Genomic DNA, 22,962 nt, shown 5'->3' with positions numbered 1-22,962 from the left:
AGCTGCTGAAAACATTATTAGGAGCACACGACAACACGTATATAAATAATATTAACCAATTTCAATGCAATAATATAATGAGTCTTACATATTGTCGCCATCTTCATCATCATTGCTTCTATAGTTAGAACATTCTGTTTTGAATTTGCAGCTAACCATCTCAATGATGGCATTTGGAACTGCAAGGGCAACTGTCATGGTTGGTTTCAGCTGGCCATCATACTGCGTGTTGTAGCCATTCTGCAGTGGATTCAACTGAAGATCATGCAGAGCAATGCTGGCCTCTCCCCACACTCTGGCTTGGATATGGACTCTCAGGACATGCTGTCTCAGAACTTCAAGTGTAAGAGGTAGCTTGTCACTTTCTCCCATATGCTAGCAGAAGAGATGCCATCGTAGTTCGGGGACTGTCTTGCTGTGGATGCCTTTTTGGGTGAGCAGGCTGCACAGACAAAGCTAGCCAGAGTGATCAACATAGTTTTATTGTGGGTTTTCACATGCATGGGTTGGCCGGAATGCTGCTGATTCTCTTATTGGAATGTAGTTGACCAGTCTGTTTGATTTGAATCCATACATGATGATCTGACTCACTGTGAGTGCTGCTCTTTCAACAGCTGTGGTCCTGCTTTGAGATTGTAGGCTCTCAGCAGTTCCTATCATGATCCAGTGGATCATGTTACACATTTCACCTGGAACGTCGTGGATGTAACTGGTGACCTTTATGGTGTTTGCATCCTCGGCTGCTTTTGTAATGCTTCTCCTTATCACGTCTGCTGCTCTGTAGACAGTGTCCATGTTGTCCTCTTCATTATCATGACTTCCATTGCAGAATGAACCATACTTTTCTCGCATTCCTCTGGGCAATAGAGAACAGCTGACTTCCTTTTGATTTTTGGGCAGATATGACTTAAGGTGTGGCAAATCATTGAGAATGTTTTCTTTTAGCCACTTTCTATTGAATGAGGGTACGTGAGTTTCTAAGCCTTCTGTGCCAAGCATATTGACATATGTGGTTTTGATATCTTCCATATGTAGGTATGCTTGGTTCTGTGTTTGGACATCAATGACATTGATCAGCTCAAGCAAACTTGCATGATGTAACAAAGGTACTTTGCTGCCTGTTCTGCTTCCACTGGTGCTTGCCTCTCGCTGTCAATGAAAAACATGCTTTGTCCAGCAGGGTTTTATGATAATGAACATCAATTGAATGTGCATCACATGGTGCAATGCATGATGTCAGTCTGGTTTTCAGTGTGTCATTATTGCCTCTTTCAACAGCTTGTTTAAGAGTTCCCAGCATCGATTGTCCTCACCTGATACAGCAGCTCATCATCATCTTTCTGACAGAAGAAACATTATTCCTTATTCAGTGGACTTGTCTGTGACCTAGTGAATGGTGTTGAATAGCCAGATGTTGCTGGGCATGCTTCATCCATTTCAGTTTTTCCTCTTTTCTGTCCTTGTTTTTTGGCAGTGTGGAGGCCAGTAGCTAATGCATGTGCATGATGGTCTTGGGCAAGTTGGATTTGGTCCTTGTTAATTGCATTTGCATAGAAATAAAGATGAAAGACTGCTTGATGTGCACAGAGTGAGATTACTGTACAGCTTTGCTACTCTCCACAAAAATCCATTGACAGTTCAAATTCATACATAGTGAACCTGACTATTACACAGACAGCAGTAATGATGGCAGCATTCAGACAGCTTGTTTAGTATGCAAAAGAGGGAAACTTTTAAACCAACATTTTGGGTCACTACCCATCATCAGGGATACAAAGATTATAATACATAGAGAACATATAGATAGAAAATTCAATTAGACAATTAGTGTCCCCTCTGAACTCACCTGAATCGACGCAGCTCTCCAACAGCCCTTGGCAACCCACGCCAAACACATGAGGTGTCACGTTCCCAGTGATGTCGTCATGCTGCAAATTCCAGGGGAGCCGAAAAGGGACACGCTACACTTGTTGCCATCGAGACATAACAACACAAACACGCATATTAAAAACATGTACATTTACAACACTGTGGATCATTGGTGATGTAACATCATTAAATAACAGCATTAAATAGCTCAGTCTGCTAAGTGAACTTCAAACACCACCTTCTTATAACTTACTGGACTGGGTTTGCAATAATGTGTTGTATCATTACCACAAAAAGCTAGCAATTTATTTAAAGAAAATATTTCAGACGATAACTATCAGTTGTCAAATGAGGACCTGTATGCAGACTGGTTGAAGTTAAAGAAAAGGGATCTGAACTATTTGTACAATGGTATAACCATCTCGGACTATTATAAGGATAAGCAAGTCCCGGGTGGGTTCAGGATATGCAACATGCCGACAATAGGTCGCTACAACATTCCCTTCTGCTGCAAATGGGTAGCTATCCTGAATAAGTGTTCCATGGACCTCATACTCCACGAGATTGAGGAGTCAGCAAAATAACTACAGTAAACCAGGACTAGGATAGCTACATTTGAATTGACAAACAAACCCTTATTCGCACAAGATACAAATGTGAAATGGATTGAGAAACTGCATTTCCATATTGAGCAATATAAGTCCTATTCAATTAAAGTCAAAAAAGAAAAATTAATTAAGGTGCAACAAGACTACTCACAACATTGAGTATATTCATGGCACAATGATATATCTAGAGGCAGGAGATACCAACAGATATAATTTAAAATTAGATCACAATCTAGAAAGCAAAGCTGATAACCTGCACTCATGTTCAGGAATGAGTACACAACCCCCTTTAGAGGTATCCACAAGTGAACTCGAGGCAGACCAAAAGGCAATGGACTAGGAGGGGTGGGCAGAGCATGTGGCAGAAGAAAGCCTCCTCACAAGAAGTGAGATTGGTCTTTAACCTATCTTAAAATGAATTAGAACCTATGGAAATATCCCTGTTATCACCTATTGAAATAGTGGACAATTTTCAATGGAAGGTTCATACAGATAAGCTAAATAGGAATTTACAATTTAAAGATTATTTTGGGAAAACTAATAGAGCCATATGTGCTAATCAGTCTGTTCAAGAGCTACAAGGACCCCTAAAGCAATTTAAAAATAAATAAAAATTCGACCCTGTAACCTCTAGTTCACCAATCACAACTTTTACAAGGATATTACATCAACAGGTTGAAGCATTACCTAATGATTGTAAATACACCAACAACTTATCTAAGGAGGAGTTCAGGGCAATGAAGTGTTTGGAAGCAAATCAGATGACATTATTAGGAAAGCAGACAGAGAAGGGGCAGTTGTTGTCCAGAGTTTGAAAACCTACGATCGAGATTGTCTGCATCAGCTTTCTAATAATTATACTTCTGAACACCTTTGTATGGACCCTATGGTACAGAACTGGATTTGGTACTATTGGAGGCAGTTAGTAATGGTAATATTTCATCAGAATAGAGAAGCATTGACAGTTAATTATCCAATAGTGCCAATCTTCTATATGGTCCCTAAAGTACATAAGACCCTGGATAAACCCCCTGGCAGACCTATAATCTCTTCCAGGGGGTCGTTATTCCAAGCAAATCTCAGTTTTCCCACATTATTATCTTAGTCCTTGCATACAAAATACAGAGTCATACCTAAAAGATTCCACTGATCTATTATTAAAATTGAGAGATCTGAACTTGTCCCCTGATGCCCCCCTATGCAGTGCTGATGTGACCAGCTTATATACATGTATACTGAATAGTGAGGTTATCAGGGTGGTAATTATTTTGATCAGTGAGAATTAATTGGACAAAGGTCCACCAGTAGCTTTGTTCATAAGATTGTTGGATTTTGTCCTTAATATAAATTATTTTGTGTATGACAATCAATTCTACCTCCAAAATCAGGCTATGTGATGGGGTCCAATGTGACCCCATAGTACACCAAAGCCTGAATGTGTATGGTAGAAGGACAGCTGTTTTTTGAATGGATGGCAATCAAAAATATTTATTACTGTATAGTCGATTCATTGATGAACTTCTGATTATTTGGTCAGGCACAGAAGTGGAGCTTAAACGGATACTTGATACGCATAATATGTTTCAACATTAGGTGCAATTTACATATACTGTTAGTACCCAACAAGTACATTTCTTAGATGTGAAGATTAGTAAGAATGAAAATCATTTAGATATGTCATTTTTTGTTAGCGACAGATATAAATACGAACTTGAAATAAGATAGTTTCCACCCACTACCATTACGACAGGGATTGCCCTTTTCCCAGTTTCCAAGGGAAGGCTATAACCAGCAATCTACAGGATTAGGAACAACAAATGGCCAATATGGTACAACAATTTGTGGAGAGGGGCTACACAGAGAGGGAATTGATAAATATTAAAAATAAAATCTTACAAATTCCAAGAAAACAGATGTTTAGCACTGTCCAGAGCAAACAAATGGGTTCCCAAATTATTATCCCCAGGGCAAATAGCTTTACAACTAATAGCACCTCTACCACTAAAATTGTTAAACAATTATGGCCAGTGGTCTGTACCGATGAGGAATTACCAGGTCTGCTTAATTTTCTTGTTATGCCATGTTAAACGAGGGGGTGTAACTTGGGGACAAGTTGGTCAAGTTAGATGTGGCCAAGTTAAAATTTAAGAATAAGTCGAAGCACTTTTTGATCCACAAAAACAGGTATCATCAGTCTATGGGAAGCATTACTTGCCAATCAGTAATTATGGGTATTGTATTTTTATCACCTGTATACTGGTAACAAATGTGCGGTTAGGCATCCAGTAACGTGCAGTACGTCTTTTGTCATATGTTTGTGTGGCGATGTGGCTTATACTACATGGGCAAGACAGAAAGACAATTCAAAAAGAGAATGGCCCTTCACAGATTGGCCATCAGGATGGCTAAGAGCATGGGTCAAAGTGATCATCCTGTTTCCCAACAGTGTCTGGTGGCCAAGCATGGAGTGGTATATATTCATTCAAGAATCATTGATCACATTCCCCTAATATAAGGGGAGGTAATAGACATAAACAACTATTGCAATGGTGGATTAACAAACTAAAGACATTAACCCCTAAGGGGTTAAATGAGACATTAGGACTGTAATCCTTTATATAGTAAAGTTCCTGCCCTTGATAAAAATTATAGTTTTAGCAGTATAAAATATAATATCATATTAAATAAATTGCTAACTATTTATTTAGCTTTTTGTGGTAATGATACAACACATTATTGCAAACCCAGTCCAGTAAGTAACAAGAAGGTGGTGTTTGAAGTTCACTTAGCAGATTGAGCTATTTAATTCTGTTTTTATGTTACATCACTAATGATCTACAGTGTTGTAAATGTACATGTTTTTAATATGCATGTTTATGTCTCCTAGGCAACAAGTGTAGTGGGTCCTGTTCGGCTCCCCTGGACTTTGCATCATGATTACGTCACCGGGAACGCAACGCATCATGTGTTTGGCACGAGGTGTCGAGGGCTGCTGGAGAGCTGTGTCGATCCAGGTGAGATCAGAGTGGACACTAATCACCTAATTGACTTTTCTATCTATATGTGCTATATATAGCATGTCATCATGTTTCCTTGATGACATGCTGTGGCCAGGAACATTGGATTAAAAGTTAGCCATTTTTGCATGCTAAACACGCTGTCTGAGTGCCGCCATCATTATTGACAACATATATATATATATATATTCTAGTAAATGTTTACAAGAAAACCACATCATGCACGGCACTGCAGTGTGTTTTAAACAAATGACATGTCAATACAATGTTTCTGGACTGCGCAGGGTCCTGTCATCAGGCTGTCATACACAAAAAAATCACAAAATACAATAAACTAAGGCTTACTTTTTATCCCCACCTCTTGTGAAGCTCGCTGTCATGGAGACTGTAGTCGCACAGACGTGCACTGGGGAGCCTGTCACTGATGTCACTCAGTGGCACAGGCATCATGCATCATACGGTTGCTAAGCAACCCAATGCTGTCTACCTTTCCAGGAAGTGGCTGTATGAAAAAAATAAACAAAGTGGATGAAAAGTTAAAAGCAATGGGTATAAGCTATGTACATAGCCCTGTGTGTGTGCAACTCTATCAGTGCGCACATGTGTGCATAGATATGTATATATCAAACATCTGTATAAGGGCAACTAGCTGTAAGACTAATAGATGGCTGGAGAGGCTAAGTGGCAATACAGGTTGATAGGAAAAAATAGAAAGAAAGGGAAGAAGATGATGATACAAAACCTATTCGAGAAATAACAAAAGTTAGAAAAAATGTGAGAAGGGAGTAATGGCAGTAAGTCCATAGGGGCTTACTGCTCCGAAATATATATATCCTCCAGGTATGGCATAATGTACACCAAATATATAAAGATGCAGGTAGATGGCACTCAGTTATCCCAGTGCTCAGTATTTTGCCCAGTGCCCTCCCAGGGATCTTATTCTGGATGAGGAAACAAAGGCAGAAAAGGTGAGGACAGCACTCGAGTCTCTCAAAATAGTACACCCAGGCAACAAAGTAATTCCAATGTATTTTTTTACAGTGTCATCAGGGATAAGATGCATGAGACGCCATGGATGAATAGTGAGGTCCATTCTCTGTTAATATCTAGGGATAGGGTATTTAGTGCTAAAGTTAGCACAGCTTATAAAACTGCCCATTCAAAACTGAAAAAGGGCATCTGCATGGTTAAAGAGGCATACTCAAGTAAAATTGAGAGACAATTTAGGGAATGTGGTGATGTGAGGTCAATGTGGCAAGGGATTAAGCACTTAACTGATTATAAAGGCTTAAATATCTGTATCCATAAGAAATATGGCCCTTCAGCAGACAAATTTAAGAAGTTTTATGCAAGGTTTGAGAAGGCTAACTTGAACCCCACAGTAAAAACATGTGATCCACCATCAGATAGTCCCTTGAATTTACAGTATCTGAGTCTGAGGTTTGACTTTGCCTACGTGGAACTAATGCCAGGAAGGCAGCAGGTCCTGACTGCATTCTGGTTCGTGTTTTATGCATGTGTGGTGATCAGTTAGCAGGTATTTTTACTAAAATCTATAGCTTTTCACAAGCTCAGTGTATCGTTCTGCAATGTTTTAAAGTTTAACAATTGTTCCTGTCCCTAAATCTACGGGAGTAACTGGTCTAAATGACTATTGCCCAATTGCCTATACATCATTGGTGTTGAAGTGATTTGAAAGGGCTGTTTTGGGCCACCTTAAGAGTTGCATGTCAGTGGGGTCAGACTTTCACTAGTTTGTGTATTGGTGAAATAGATCAACTAAGGATGCTGCTCTTATGGTTTTACATAAGGTCATTTGTCATTTAAAGAACAGGGACACATATGTTTAGATTGTTGTTTGTGGACTATAGTCTTCAACATCGTATATGTATTGCCAGTGGTATTAATTGCCAAGCTCCAGGATATTGGATTTGATGTGCCCATATGTAACTGGTTGTTGGACTTTCTGAATAATTGTTCAGTCAGGATGGGTTCTACACTCTCGTCTGAGCTTGTAGTGAACACAGGAGTCCATCAAGGCTGTGTTTTAAGTCTCCATTTATATTCATTGTACTTGTCTGATTGTTTGACAAATCCAGAATCAAATTTTATTGTAAAATTTGCAGACAATACTAATCTTGTGGGCTTGACTAGTAGGCGTGAGTAGGACAGTTATAGGGAGGAGGTGAGGCAGCTTGCTAAGTGTGAGGAGAATACTTTTTTTTATTAAATAATAAGAAAACAATGGAAGTGGTTATAGATTTTAGAAGATCTAGGAAAATTACCCCACAGCCATAATTTTTGAATAGTCAGATGGTAGATATGGTTAGTGGGGTTAAGTTTTTAGGTGTCAACTTTACTCGGGATTTAATGTGGTCTTTTCATATTTCAGCTGTGGTGGGTGAGGCTCAGCAACACCTTTTTTTCCTATGTAGGCTCAGTGGGCCTATAAAAAGCCCATATGTGAACTTCTACCGTTGCATAATTGAGTCTTTTGATTTACTCTATTACTATTGTGGTATGGGAATTCTTAGTGTTCTGATCACAGCTTTTTAGATAGAGTAGTTAAAGCTAATGAGAGAATCATTGGCCAATTGCTGCCTAAGTTGGATGACATTTTTTCTAGGAGGAGTACTGTATAACTAAGGCCAATAAAATTATCTCTGATCCTAGTCATCCATGTTATTCGCTTTTCTCGTTGTTGCCCTCCAAGAAGCGTTTAAAGTGTCTTGGATGGCAAACCAGCAGGTTGCGGAATAGTTTCTTTCCCTCTGTAATTGTTAGCCTAAACCTTTAATACTGTGTACTGTAAATTTATGTGAGTGATGAATGTTGTAGTGACAGCAATAAACAATTTCTATTTCAAAGAAACTGCACTCACCTTATAGCCTAGAGATCACCATGCATAATATAATCAAACACCTGAGGATAATTATGGCACAATTAGATAAAATCAAAACTGTAAGGCCATCACCAAGATAATTGGAAAACAACTGAAATAAAAATTAGCAATAATCAAATACAGAATATAATTACTAGGAATACATTGGGATTGTATATCAATATCTAGTTTAATATATAAAAAACATTGGAACCACATATACACACAATGCATCCCAGCTGGACAGCTAGTGACATGTTGGGTGACATGCTGGGTGTAGGATCTAGTAAAATAACACCAACCTATGAAAGTCATAGATATATATATTAAAGTAAGTGTGTAAGAGTTTTGCCATGTTGTTATATGTAATGGAGATGTGAGTGTATTTAGATACTAATCTAAATCTTCATTGTGTTTTGTTTGTGGGAAAAGCACCCTCAAATGTTTTGGTATTGGAAAATTGAGAAAAGCAACTAAAATCATGTGTTTTGTACCTTCATTTGTTCCTATAATACAACTTCAATAACATTTATTTCCAGTAATTTCCAGTCAGTTGTGACCACCTCACATCTAACAATATTGTTTTCTCCCATATTGACCAAAGCCTGCCAGAAGATGGCTAGCTAAATTATGCAACATAGCAGTGGCACAAACATATGGCTGTTTAAAAGAATATAGCACATCTATGAAACATAATAGCACTGTAGTGGCAGACAGGATGGCATCTTAATAAACAATACAATTCTATAGAATGTTTTAATTAATTAAAGTAGATCATTAGCTTGAGGTCAGCACAGGTAAATGGAGGTGGAGCATTCAGTGAAAGCCAGGTAAAGCATTGATTGATTACTAATAGTACTGTAATATCTATCAATTAAAAGAAATAAGAATACATGGAAAAATATATTAAATAGTAAGCTTCCAAAACCACAGTGAGATTGTAAAAGTGGAAACTGAATCAAAGCAGCTAATCCCAGACCTCATGGCAGATTCAAGGTAGAGAAACAACCTAGTTAAAGTTGATAATATATGTAAAACTGCAGGAAAAAATTTCTTTATGCCTAGATAAGAAGCTTGGAATGGTGGTAGTGAAAGATACAAAGAACATGAAAACCCCAGTAAATTACAGTAATATATGATGCCTATCAAGCACACACAATCCATGCAAAGCCCATAATGAAAAGAATTGCACAGTGGAATTTAACTTGTGCTCTTCAATCCACCCTTATGTTGTATATTAAAAACGACATGCACAGTATAACAAAGCAAGCACTTCAGCGACAGGAACTGACACTTTTGTAGCTGTAGTGCTTGGGTCTCCACAAAGCAAGCTACAGTTCCAATGGGCTTATGGTGGTTTGCAGTGTTTATCATTGTCACATATTGTTTGACAATTTCTTTATCAGCCTCATTATCAACCTCATTACTGTTGATAATATTATCATTACACAATATTATCTTATCCCTACTGGAATCCACTATTCTAGAAATCTCTGTACTTTGTTGTAATTGGTGGAAAAGGTCTTTATTAATATGAACACCAGATTTTCCACACCCTGGATGGTATGAGGCTTAACTAAACCAAAGCTAGTTTGTACAAATTGCTTTTTTTGCCTCATAGTGTTCAAAGACAATGTGTTGTACATTGTCATTAAACTAATCCTCCACCATTCTATTGATGCTTACTCTATCAGATTAGGTAAGTTAGATGTGTCAATAAACTTGAGCAAATCTTTGAAGCATGACCAGATATCATAATGTTTCATTCTGATGCGCTGAGTTGACTCATTATTATCACATTGGGTCTCTTGGAAAAGGTCAGTTTTTTGTGTCAGAAGCATTTGCAGGAGAAGCTGATGCAGGAGACATTGTAGTGTTGTCATTTAAGCTGACAACTTGCTCGCAAAGAGCTCTGTTATTTCTTTCATTCATTTGGGCAGCACACACTATGTAATGGTTAGCATTACTGCATCACCACACTGAGGTCATGAGTTAAATTCCCACTATGGCCCTAACTGTGTGAAGTTGTATACTGTATTCTTTCTGTGCTTGCATGGGTTTCCTCTGGGTACTTCGGTTTCCTCCCCCACTCCAAAAATACACTAGTACTGTAGGTTAATTGTCTCCAAACAAAGAGTGTAAATGTGTTCATGTGATAGGGAATATAGATTGTAAGCTTCAATGGGGCAGGGACTATTCCAAATATTCTCTGTAAAGCTCTGCAAAATATGTTTGCACTATATAATTAATTGATAATAAAAAATACATTTCTTAGGATATGTGTTAGTTGGAAAGACATTACAGGTGACTGAAAGCTGGGATCAAGCATAATTGCCAAAACTGACTGATCCGATTAAAGATGAAGCAAACCCTTTGCCCCTTTCAAAGTGGAAAAAAAACTTGATCCAAAATTCAAACATACTTAGAATTGTTTAATCTCCTCCTTTAGCCTCTCTTGCAACATTTACAGTAGTTTAATTAAGACCTGGCAGTGTCTGAACTCAGTTAATTTGTTACAAATTCAAATGGTTTAAGTAGCTTGCAAAAAACAGAGTATTCTTCTCTGTGCTGGACTAACAAAACAAGCCACCCCTCTCCCTATGTCATGGTTTGTTATGTATGGTTTGCATATGGGTGGAATTCCACCTAGTTATTATCTCATGTTTAAGTTGGTGGCATGGCCAATTATACAATTGTTGAAACCACTGCAATCTTCTACATGCTTTTGCTGAATGCCAAATGGCCAAAAATGTTTAAGCCACAGTTATCATGTACTGCATGCACCAGTCAGTTTTAAAAATATTCTGAACTAGCAAGTTTATTGTGTGCGTAAAACATGGTAGATGTTCAAAATCACCAAGTTGTAATGATCAAAAAATATTACTTGCATTATCGGAAATGACAAAACGTAAGGAGTCTTAGCAGGGTAAGCCATTTTGCTATCACATCCCTAAATTTTTCCGACAGGTTGACACCGGTGTGCCTCTTTGTGAAGCCGGAAATATAGAGAGTAACCTGCCTGTGAATAAGCAGGTGTTGTTTGTTAGATACTGCTGCTACTGAAGGTGATGCACCCACCTAGTTGGCTGTCACAGTCTTGTGCTCTTTAGTTTTACCAGTAGCACTTGTACATATATTTGTATTTAAGTGGATAGTCAATACAATTATACTTACTTTTTTAATGTCTTTTTATGGGTGAGGAACTGCTATTCTGGTAAAATGAAACTGAGTTGGAATTTAAAAGCAGAGACACCTTACCTCACCTAATTGTCTAAAACCAGATGCATTTATGGATGATATTGAATGCAGATCTAATGCTAACTTAGCCATTATGGCTTCAGTGATTCCCTATGCAATCAGATAGCGACTGTCATACTTAGATCTTCTTGCAAATGCTTCTTTCACAGTTAATTGTTGTTTTAAACTACAATTATTATTGGTCCCCTTCTGTGATGAAGATTCACATCCAGTAACAGCAGCCCTAGCAAGTAAGTATTCTTTTGGGGAGGATTCAGCCTGTATAAAATGTATGTAGGAGAAATACCTCCTTAGTAAATTGTTTTTTTTAAGACTACAATCTAACATCAATACTCGATGATACTCCTTGGTTTCAAACCGATGGTAAACCCAATGTTTAATAAATGTCTCTGTAAGAGAGAGCCCAACACTTTATGTCAAACTGGGAAAGGTAGCCATAGGCTATAACAACTATACATGTGTACCTAAAACTACAGATAATAATCAATACTGAGTGTCAGCAATTATGGGCATGCATCAACCAAATAAAATTTTACACAGGGAAAAAACAGAGCCACAACATGCTGGGGTACATGCTGAACAGGGCAGAATTCTGACATGTGCAACAATTAATGGCATTTGAAAAAAACATTCCACAGCAGAGTTTACAGTAAAAGGTACAACTCTATTTGAATTTAAAACCCCAAATGGAATTTCTGAACACAAAAACCTGCCCCAATGCCATGTAGGTCAAATACAGCACCTACCTAACCAGTAAAAATGTGCACAGATCATTTATTCTGAGGAACATGCACCTGGCAAAGGCACAACAACAAAGCACCTATAGGGACTGATTCAGAGATGGCCACAGCTGCATTTGCTCTTGCATATTTTGCCAGAGTAGCAGCTGCAATTTTTTTCAAACACAAGTATTAGCCCTTTTCTTTGTATATAAGCATGCGTCTGATTGTTCAAAGAATGAAACACCTATTCAGCATTAATTCATACTGTAATAATGCCAGCGTCTCTTTAGATGCCACCATTGGTACACATCACTCACACCATCAACACTTGCTCAAGCTCTATGGCAGGAACAGTGTCTCTGTATGACTCTGGCCTCCTATGGCCATGACTGTGTATCTGTGATTGTAGATGCTTCAATTAATATGCCCACAACACTCCCATTAAACACAAATTTATCTTTGTGCGCACATCTGACCACATCCCAGGCACCTCCCAGGAATGCCCATTGCTTTTCTGTGCCATTTCTGATCTGTCTGGACTTTTGTGCATACTTTGTGTGACAAATGCACTTTCTGAGATTTCAGAAATTTTGCACATGCACAGTTGCCAAAATAATGCTCAAGTATGTAAATATTGGCATTTCATGTGATTTATGTGCAACTCTGAATCAGACCCATAGAATAGTAGAATCATACACCTATGTTGGCATAATAGTAGCAAATTATTCATCACTAGTGGAACCAAGTGCCAACACTGGGTTCCTTATAAATAACCCATGTTGCGGGTTGCTTGGACAGACCCGAACATGGTCTTCACCTCCTCTTTTACACAACTTCTTTTTATGAAATGTAAGCAATTTCAAATGTCTAACCTGGCATTGAAAATGAGACTGTAGGAGGGTGGTGGAATGTCAACAGTTTGGTTTAAAAAAAGGGAAGGAGCTCAAAAAGTGCAGGGGCCCCAGTAGCAGTAATATGCTCCTCCTATGCCACAACATGCAGGACCAGGAATGCGGATTTGTGCTATGACTGTTCAACATGCCTCCCTCTCAAGCAGCTATAGTAAACATTCATATATTCAGTGGTAGCCCACAAGAACATTTGGCAAGGCTGGGGTTACTAAAATCACATATGGAAAGTACACTTTTATGTGGAGGTGAGTGGTGAGGTAGGTTTACTCAAAGCACAGATGGTGAGAGCACTTTTTTTTTTTTTTTTTTTTTTGTCAAATCTTTTTATTGAGTTTTCAAATAAAAAATACAGGAAAAAAAACTGTGTAGTAATATAACAATAATAACTATATGTACATTTGGATTAGTATGATTTGAAATACAACCATCCAGTTGAATAAACCAATATCGAAAGATCACGCAGAAGGTCATGAGGATTGGTATTATATAAAGAGAGGACTTTTTGAGAATGTAGAGCAATATACATTCAATTGTTAATCAACAGGAAACTTTTAAATGACATAGGGCTAGATTCAGAGATGGATGCTAATGCAATTGTCACGCAAATTGAGTGAGTTTGTCATTGTGGATGCAGTGCGCATGCGCTGTGATTGCATGTCGATCACGCATGCACAGTGGAATCCATTGCTAAGTGAGCGATAGACTGCCAGAGGTTGGGGGAGGTATTGGGGAGTGGTCACAAAAATACAAGCATTTCTGTCCATTTAAACATTGTTACATGGGTGTGCATACATTAGCCACTGCCATTGCATGTGCAGCTCTGTGCATCAGAAGAGTATCTAAGGCTGCAGCAGGTCAGACATGCCACCAGGGTAAGATTGCCATCAATGTGCTTCGATGTTACAAATGTTTATGTAGGTATGCATCGTTGAACCAGGTGAGAAGGCAGCAGTGGGCGTCTTTATGCTCAGGTGATCTTTGCTGACATTTGCATATGTTCGCAGCTGTGTTGCATACGAAAATGCAGTTGTGATCGCATTAGTGTCAGTCTCTGAATCAGGCCCATAGTGAAATATAAAAATAAGGGGGGAAAACAGACTCTGAGAGAAGGGAAAATACATAATGAGTTGAAAACATGTTAACAATACAAATACTAAGACAATATCTGCATTATGTAGATCATTTATATATAAAACTATGGGCCTGATTTAGCAAGGATGCTAATAGGGCTGCTAAAGGTTGCTAATACGCATGCAATCGGCCAACTATTTTGCACTGTGCATGCGTAAGCAGCCGATGTGATCAGAACTGCGGTTGCAGCAGCAATGCAGACCCATCGCAGAGTGAGTGACATGAATTTCCATTTGTGGGTGGTGACGGGGGTGTTGTCATGCAAACACAGGCGTGCCAGTGCATTTCAATGGCATTGCAGGGGCATGAATAAATTATCCACTGTGATACCATACGCAGCCTGAGGCCTCATAGCATATGTTGAAGTTAGCAGTTCCTGAGTGAGGTCAGACTCTGCCTTAACTGTGTGTATGGGTCTGGAGTCATCTGGAGTCGTAAGAAATGGAAGATCTTTCTGCAACTGCAAGACACCCTGGCCCTGCTTCATAGCCGGACGCTGTGAAAGAGCGCTCGCTCTGAATCAGGGCGTTTTTTTTTTTTTTTTTGTGCGGCCTCCTGGCCTTCGCATATCTGTGACCACCCTGAGCTATAGCGAGTGGCTAGGATGATGGTCGTGATGGTCAAGACCATCACGACCATTGGGCTTGCAACAAGTGGTAGGGTCTCGTGGCCTCAAGCCCCAGAGAGATTTCGGCTCTAACAGATCCGGAATCTCTCCAATGACATCTCATGATGTCAGTGGAGCCGCCCCCAAATGGCAGGCATTCACATGGTAACGCCTCCATTTGGGCAGCCACCCCCCCCAGCCTGCCCACCAAAAGGGGCGAGCTGTCACTCAACACCGACAGCTTGCCATCTTTGGTGCAGGACCCCGAGCGATGGATTGCCCGTCGCTAGCCTGGTCTCGTGCATTCGCACGACGGAGCCGGCTCCATCGTGCGCATGCGCTGTGGGCCACCATCGACCAGGTTGTGAGCGCTCAGCACTTGCAACTGGGTCTGAATCAGGCCCCCTGCCTCCATTGGACATGGAGAAAATTTCTGTTAGAGGCAAATATATACATTTGATGTGAAAATGTAAATTTTCACAAAGATTTACAACTGGTTGTATGGGATGAGGAATTGTAGTGAAGTAATATACTGTATGTTGGTTGGGTGAAGTGAGGACAGGTAGTGTCTCATTTGTAAGGACATGTAATGTGTTTGGAGCAGATTATATTTTTCCCTGATATCAGCAAATTGATAAAGTTTTTCCCCCAGGGTCAAATACCTTAGATTAATCTGTCAATCCTTTCTTTCTCCAAAGTAGGAAGTTTGCAGTAGTGAGGGATGGGGAAAATATAGGGTTGTCCCAGAGAGGAATATGAGAGGATAACAGTGTTTTTCTCTGAAATGTTTTATTTAGCTAGAACCATGAATAATAACTAGATATCATGAAAGAATGGGTTCGGAATGATGTCTGAGGGGATGGAAAGAACACTTTTTTGTCAAAGTAAGAGGAGAGGAAGAGAGCAGCACCTGGGCCACAAGAGTAGTCCACCAATGGAAACATCTCCCCTGGCAAGCAGAAGAGCCAGGAAGGGCAAATAAAGCAGCAGCTCACCGAGAGTAAGCTAAACATACACAGGTGAGAGGTGAGGTAGAGAGCAGTATACTGACCACAAGATTAGCCCTCCAATGGGGACATCTCCCCCTGCAAGCAGAATAGCCAGGAATGGAAATTGCAGCAGCAGTAGCTTACCAGAAGTTAGCTAAACATTTAGATATTCTTTGGAAGCCCACATGCATACCTGGCAGGGGAGGGGTTACTCAAAGCACAGATGGAAAGAGCACTTTTTATGTCAATGTAAGAGGATAAGAATAGAGCAGCACCTGGGCAACAAGAGTAGTCCACCAATGGAAACATCTCCCTCAGCAAGCATAAGAGCCAGGAAGGGCAAGTGCAGCAGCAGCTCACCAGGAGTCCGCTAAACATTCATATATTCCATGGAAGCCCACAAGTACACCTGGCAGGGCAGGGGTTACTCAAAGCACAGATGGAAAGTAGACATTTTATGTGAAGATAAGAATAGAGGAAAATAGCAGCACACTGACCACAAAAGTAGCCCACTGATGGGGGCATCTCTCCCTGCAAGCAGAACAAACTGGAAAGGCAGATGCAACAAAAGCTACCTGGGAGTTGTGGCTAAGACATTGGGACCAGGTTGTGACACCCTTGAAATAGTGGCCAAGGTTGAAAGTGAACAACCTAAAGACCAAGCAGGGAAATGTCTAGTGCAGCAATGCACTGTCTCACAGCATGGCCATCTATTCTGTCAATAATCACTGGGTACACAGAGGCCATAGAGGCAGGTCCAGTGTGGTACTGTATGGAAGCACATGTCTGTAACTTCACAGAGAGGCCAGAATAAAGCACAGCCAGATCCTGACATCTATATATTATGCAAGGGAAAGGGGTGGTGCTACTTCAGATGTGATAGGTAAGCAAAAGTGGAGCAGTGGGAGGGGGAGCATGTGGGTAGGATGAGGCAAAGCATAAAATGGAGAGAGTAGAAGAGAGAAAAAAAATGAAACTAAGAGAGGGGGCATGAAGAATAAAAAAGCAGGAGGAAGATAAAGATTGAATGAAATGCACATAGACACACCAAACCATTGAGTAAGTACACATTAAGCCTAAAAACACCCCCTAAGACATAACTCCACCCTCTCACAGCACATTGATTGGTTGTACTCACCAAACCAGGGAATAACATACAGTACAGGTGCTTTTTTAACACAGAAACCACAAGCCTGGCTTTGAGACAGTGTTTAATCGCCATCAGTCTAAAAGTTTCTGTCTACATAATATTATATAAACTATAAATATAGACACTTAGGGGTAAATTTACTATGGTTGAATGACATTGAATGCTGCTAAATCACACGTTAAATGCATATTTGGAATTTACAATAGGCTAAACTCTGCTGACTTTGCACCAATCAATGTCTAAAACTCTGCCATCAATACCTGTAACTCGGCCGGTAACATGTATTTGGACATATAGACCATCGAAACAACTCGGCAGCACTTTTCCATAGAAAGCAATAGGACCTGTAAATGTACTAAGGATTGTCATTGCAGCCATAATATAGTGCAAATCAACTGCAAAATATGCTTAAACAAACCTAAATAGAAATCTCAAATACTGTAGCACACCATTTTCAATTCAAGTTTGACATCTGAACATACTTAACCATCACTAACACCTCAAATCTGAGGGCACTAAAAGGGGGTTAAGCTGGATGTAGATATTGTGGGTGCTTTGAGATACCTGGGGCTCTGCCACCTGGCAGGAAGATACAAGATTTGTTAAAGTTAGCATGGTCAGCATTGGCCGATGGCGAAGTCATACATCCTGTGGTGGGACTCGTTAGCGCTGAGCGTCTTTTTGTGTGACTTTTTACCTTCAAATGCATAATAGGTAGCACAAGCAGCTTCTGATAATTGCCATCCTGATGTACCCTGTTCCACCTGGTAAGACCTTAGATATTTTTATTTCCTTCAATCTATCTTAACTTTACTTATATGCTTATTTTATGCCTCTGTGTAACGGAGTGTGCTAGTATGAAGATTAAGTAAATTATGATATTTTAGTCCTTAGCAATGACTCCAGAGGTGAGCATGCAGCACATTCCAATATACAAATAGGGGAGCCACACTAACTGTCACCCAAAATGCTGCCAAACATCACAGGCAGTTGGTGTTGCTCACCTATTTGAATATTGGACTGCACTCCAGCCCCACATCTGAAGCTGCCACTTGACCCAGACAATGCACTTACAGTTGCACAGCACTTGGCACATGTTGCTTTGTCACCCAATCAACTTGGTCGAGAGGAAACATTTTATCACTTTTTACCTGATTAAGGGGTAAAATTTTGAAAGTCCCTGCTTAGTGAATGCTTAAATCATGGAGGGAATATACTCCCTGAATTTCATGTTTCTAGGTCAGGGGTTTGGTCAGGGCATTGATAAGTCAGTTAGTCAGGAGATTTTAGCCCTTTTCACCCCTAAGAGTTGAATTTAAAAAAAAATCCTGCTAGATATTTGATAACAATTTAAGAGTTGTCACTTAGCTAATTACTTTGCTCTTATAAGGCACATACAAGAGAACAAAATTATACCACATTCAAGTCTCTAAAAGTTAATCCTGAGATCTTCTAAACCGAATGAAAGCAAACTAGCATATCACTTCTTTATGACTTAGCCTTTGAATAATAAGAGGTCAAATCCAGTGATCATCTGTCTCCATAATTTCACTAGCAATTGGCAAGTACAATTTAGATGCTGCCAGGAAATAAAACTGATTTCATTCATGTAGAAAAAGAGCATTTTTTCATTAACTTTTTGTTAGGTATTGCTGCAATAAGAAATGCATGCAGTCATAAATTGTTCTGTTTTACAAAGTCAATATATCTTTGTATTAATTTTGTTTCACGTTTATTGTAGAATGTATTTTACATGCAGCAGTATTAAATGTAATCAAAACAAAGTTCTAAGGAGCCTCTAATATTTTTGGGTAGAAATCATTTTAATTTACCCAAAACTCATTTTCAAAACCTCTACAAACCCTAAAAAGATTAAAGTCTTTTTATCTTGCATTTATTACATTATTAAAAATATGTGCAAAGGCATGTGGTTTTATATAGGGCAATGAGCATTGCAATGGTATGGGTGCTATTTCTCCCTATTTTCTATAGCAGTGGTTATCAAAACCAGGCCTCAAGTACCCACAACTGGTCATGTTTTGTGGATTTTTGCTATTGGAAGCAGATAGGATAATTATGAGTATTCTTAGTGTTTAGAGCAGGGGTCTTCAAACTTGGCCCTCCAGATGCTGTGGAACTACACATCCCAGCATGCACTGCACATAGTTTTAGCATGCTGTTATATCAAAAAGGTGGCATTGCATGCAGGGATGTGTAGTTCCACAGCAGCTGGAGGGCCAAGTTTGAAGACCCCTGGTTTAGAGTGTGCACCTGAATTTTCTTTTTTTTCTGCATTGAATTTATAGGGATATATTTATTAAAGTGTCTGTGTTTTGAAGTGGAACTGTTGGCCATAGCAACAAATCAGATTCTACCTAACATTTATCTAGCACCTTCTAGAAGGTAAAAGCTAGAATCTGATTGGTTGCTATGAGGAACATCTCCACTTCTAAAAACCCACACTTTAGTAAATTTATCCTATAATCTCAGCATGGTAGCACCTCTCATGTTTAAAATTAGCGTGCATAGTCTAGCCCCTTTTTCCTCTGTATTTGTGTATATTAAGTACACTTGAAGATAAAGACACATTCAGCCTGCCTAGTATGTCTCCCACCTGCCATTAGGTGAAATTGAAATGGGCACTATTATAGGTAAGTCCTATGTTATTTGATATGGCCAAATGTAATAGCATGAGAGTTTAGAAAATGTGAGAGTTTAGCAGGAAACTCTCACATTGGTCGAGTATTATCTTCAATATGGGAAAACATCTGGATGAGAGTTTAACCCTGCGTAAGGCGCAGCTGGCCTGACAGGCGCCACAAAGCTGTTCTCACTCACCTTTCCGCTACAAGGGAGCGCAGGGGCTGGCCCCTCCCAGTACCTTCCTATCTCTAGGTGCTGTTTGAAACCCCCCAAGTCAGTTTTCCTGCCACCTGCGTGGAGTGCAGTAGTGACCTTCCTGGCCTCTCAGGCTCATTGCGCCTGAACTCGTCCGACTTTTGAAGGTACGTATTTATATTTATTTTCTCACAATTTTGTGTATTTTGCTTATTTTATGAATGAAAATTTCAAATGTTGTGGGTATTTTGCAGAAATATGTAGGTTTGTCCATGGTGGCCTCTTAGGCACAATGCTCCTCTTAAAATATAGTATTTTTTGTTTTACTTGCTTTAAGGTTATTAAATGTGGTTTTGTGAATGTGATATCCTGTGTAGCAGGATAATTACTGACCAAGGAAAATGAATTAACTCACATGTGCTTGATTAAAGAAATCCATCAAAGATGACCTGATTGAGGCACTTGAGTGGAGTGGAGAACCTCTTTATTATTATATGATAAAACTGATGGTTTTATCATGCTATACTAAAGTAAATATACAACTGACCTTTTTAATAACTATTTATAATGTATTATAATTATAATGTAATTTATACATACAGTATCTATTTAAATTATTCCTCTGAAGTAAATCTTACAAGTTCCAAGCATAAACAGCCCTTACAGTCCTCATGGGTTAGGAAGGTGTGGGGAAGGAGATGTGTGTACTGTCAATGTGACCAGAGGTTAAAAATCTCTGAAAATGCTCCTGCAATCTTAACACAACATACAGATAGCAATCATTAATACATTTATGCAGGTCACCCAATATATATGTAAAACACTGCAATTATATATATCTTTCATAATAAAGATACTGTTGTAGTAATAATAACAAAACAATTTTTAAAATAACATCTTCGAGACACTCAATTTATTATAATTTAAGTATTATAATATAAGTAGAAACACTGGTACTCAAACTGTAGTAAAAACTCCCACACCATTATATGAACTACATTGAACAAAACTATTCACAGTCACTATAAAAAGCCCAGGAATGTTTAGGCTTTACTAAAATCCAGAAAAGGATATGGATGGAAAGTGAGGATGGGCTCCATCCATTAGCCCCATTTTAGGTCTTCAGCCTGAGAACAGGCTAATTAGCACTTGCACCTGTAAGAGGCTGATAAAAGTCTGTAAAGGGTTTTACTCAGTGTCCTACTACCTGGGGAAAGAGGCAGCAGGCCTGTTAAGAGACATTGTGATTTATGACCATGAGTACTGTGCAGGGCTGGATAAATATCTGTTGGGGCCCCTATATACCACCGTTTCTTGTCACCCTAGGAACATTTCTTTCTTTCTATGTACCTTAATGATCCCATAGTAATCCCCCTCTTGCAATGTCACTGTAGTAGTGCCCCTTATGCAATGTCCCCAGTAGCAGTGCCCCCTGTAATGGTCCCCCCTATGCAGTGCCCCCTGTAGTAGTTCCCCTTATGCAGTGCCCCAGTAGTGGTACCCCTATGCAGTGCTCCCAGTAGAGCACCTTATATAGTGCTTCCAGTAGTAGTCCCCCCTATACAGTGCTCCCAGTAGTGCCCCTTATATAGTGCCCCAGTAGTGGTCCCCCTATGCAGTGCTCCCAGTAGTACCCTTTATATAGTGCCTCCAGTAGTAGTCCCCCCTATACAGTGCCCCAGTAGTGCCCCTTATATAGTGCCCCAGTAGTGGTCCACCCCATGCAGTGCCCCTTATATAATGCCCCCAGTAGTAGTACACCCTATGCAGTGCCACTTATATAGTGCCCCCAGTAGTGGTCCCCCTTATGTAGTGCCCCCAGTAGTGGTCCCCCATATGCATTGCTCTCAGTAGTGCCCCTTATACAGTGCCCTCAGTATTGGTCCCCCTTATGCAGTGCTCCCAGTAGTGCCCCCAGTAGTGGTACCCCCTATGCAGTGCCCCTTATATAGTGTCCCCAGTAGTAGTCCCCCCTATGCAGTGCCCCCAGTAGTGGTCCCTCATATACAGTGCCACCAGTAGTGGTCCTCCTATACAGTGTCTCCAGTAGTGCCCCTTATATAGTTCCCCAAGTAGTGGTCCCCCCTATGCAGTGCCCCTTGCATAATGCCCCCAGTAGTAGTCCCCCATATGCAGTGCCCCTTATATAGTGCCCCCAGTAGTGGTCCCCCCTATGCATTGCTCTCAGTAGTACCCCTTATACAGTGCCCCCAGTAGTGTCCCCCCTTATGCAGTGCTCCCAGTAGTGGTCCCCCCTATGCAGTGCCCCTTATATAGTGCCCCCAGTAGAAGTCCTCCCTATGCAGTCCCCCAGTAATGCCCCTTATATAGTGACCCCAGTCCCCCACATGCAGTGCCCCCAGTAGCATTCCCACCTATGCAGTGCCCCAAGTAGTGGTCCCCTCTATGCTATGACCCTAGTAGTGCCCATTATATTGTGCCCCCAGAAATAGTACCCCCATGCAGTGCCCCAGTAGGTCCCCTTATATAGTACCCCCAGTAGTTCTCCCCCCTATGCAGTGCCAGTGCCCCCTGTAGTGGCCCCACTATGCAGTGCCAGTGGCCCCCCTATGAAGTGACAGTGCCCCACCATGCAGTTCCAGTACCCCTATGCAGTGCCAGTGCCCCCTTACATACTGTATACACAAAAAGAAAACACAACACTTAGCTGTGGTCGCAGCAGGAGCGGGGATTCAGGTATCTGCTCCACCGGCCGGCTCTGTGGGAGAGATGACATGAGGAGAGATGTCATGACGTCTCTCCCATCACCCACCTCAAGAGCCGGAAGGCGGAGGAGCTCATGAGTGAGCTCCAACCCGGCTCCCTCCATGGGTGGAGCAACCAATGAGAGTCTGTGTGACTCTCATTGGCTGCCAATGTAACAACAAACACACCACCGCTGGCATCCGGCAGCGGTGTGTTTGTAGCAGTATGCACTACCACTGATGAAAGAGGTAATGTCTAAGTTTAGTTAGAGCTAA

At 40.3% G+C, this 22,962-nt stretch overlaps 1 pseudogene; it reads right to left on the bottom strand.

Moving 5' to 3' along the window:
- Positions 1–480: 480 nt before the first annotated feature.
- LOC148538219 (uncharacterized) lies at positions 481–6,587 on the bottom strand (annotated as a pseudogene).
- Positions 6,588–22,962: the final 16,375 nt, after the last annotated feature.

The sequence above is a fragment of the Taudactylus pleione genome, unplaced genomic scaffold (assembly GCF_031769625.1).
Source record: "Taudactylus pleione unplaced genomic scaffold, aTauple2 ptg000041l, whole genome shotgun sequence".
In the NCBI taxonomy this organism is placed as follows: domain Eukaryota; kingdom Metazoa; phylum Chordata; class Amphibia; order Anura; family Myobatrachidae; genus Taudactylus; species Taudactylus pleione.
Note: the sequence above shows the minus strand (reverse complement) of the source record. Positions and strands in the feature narration are given on the sequence as shown.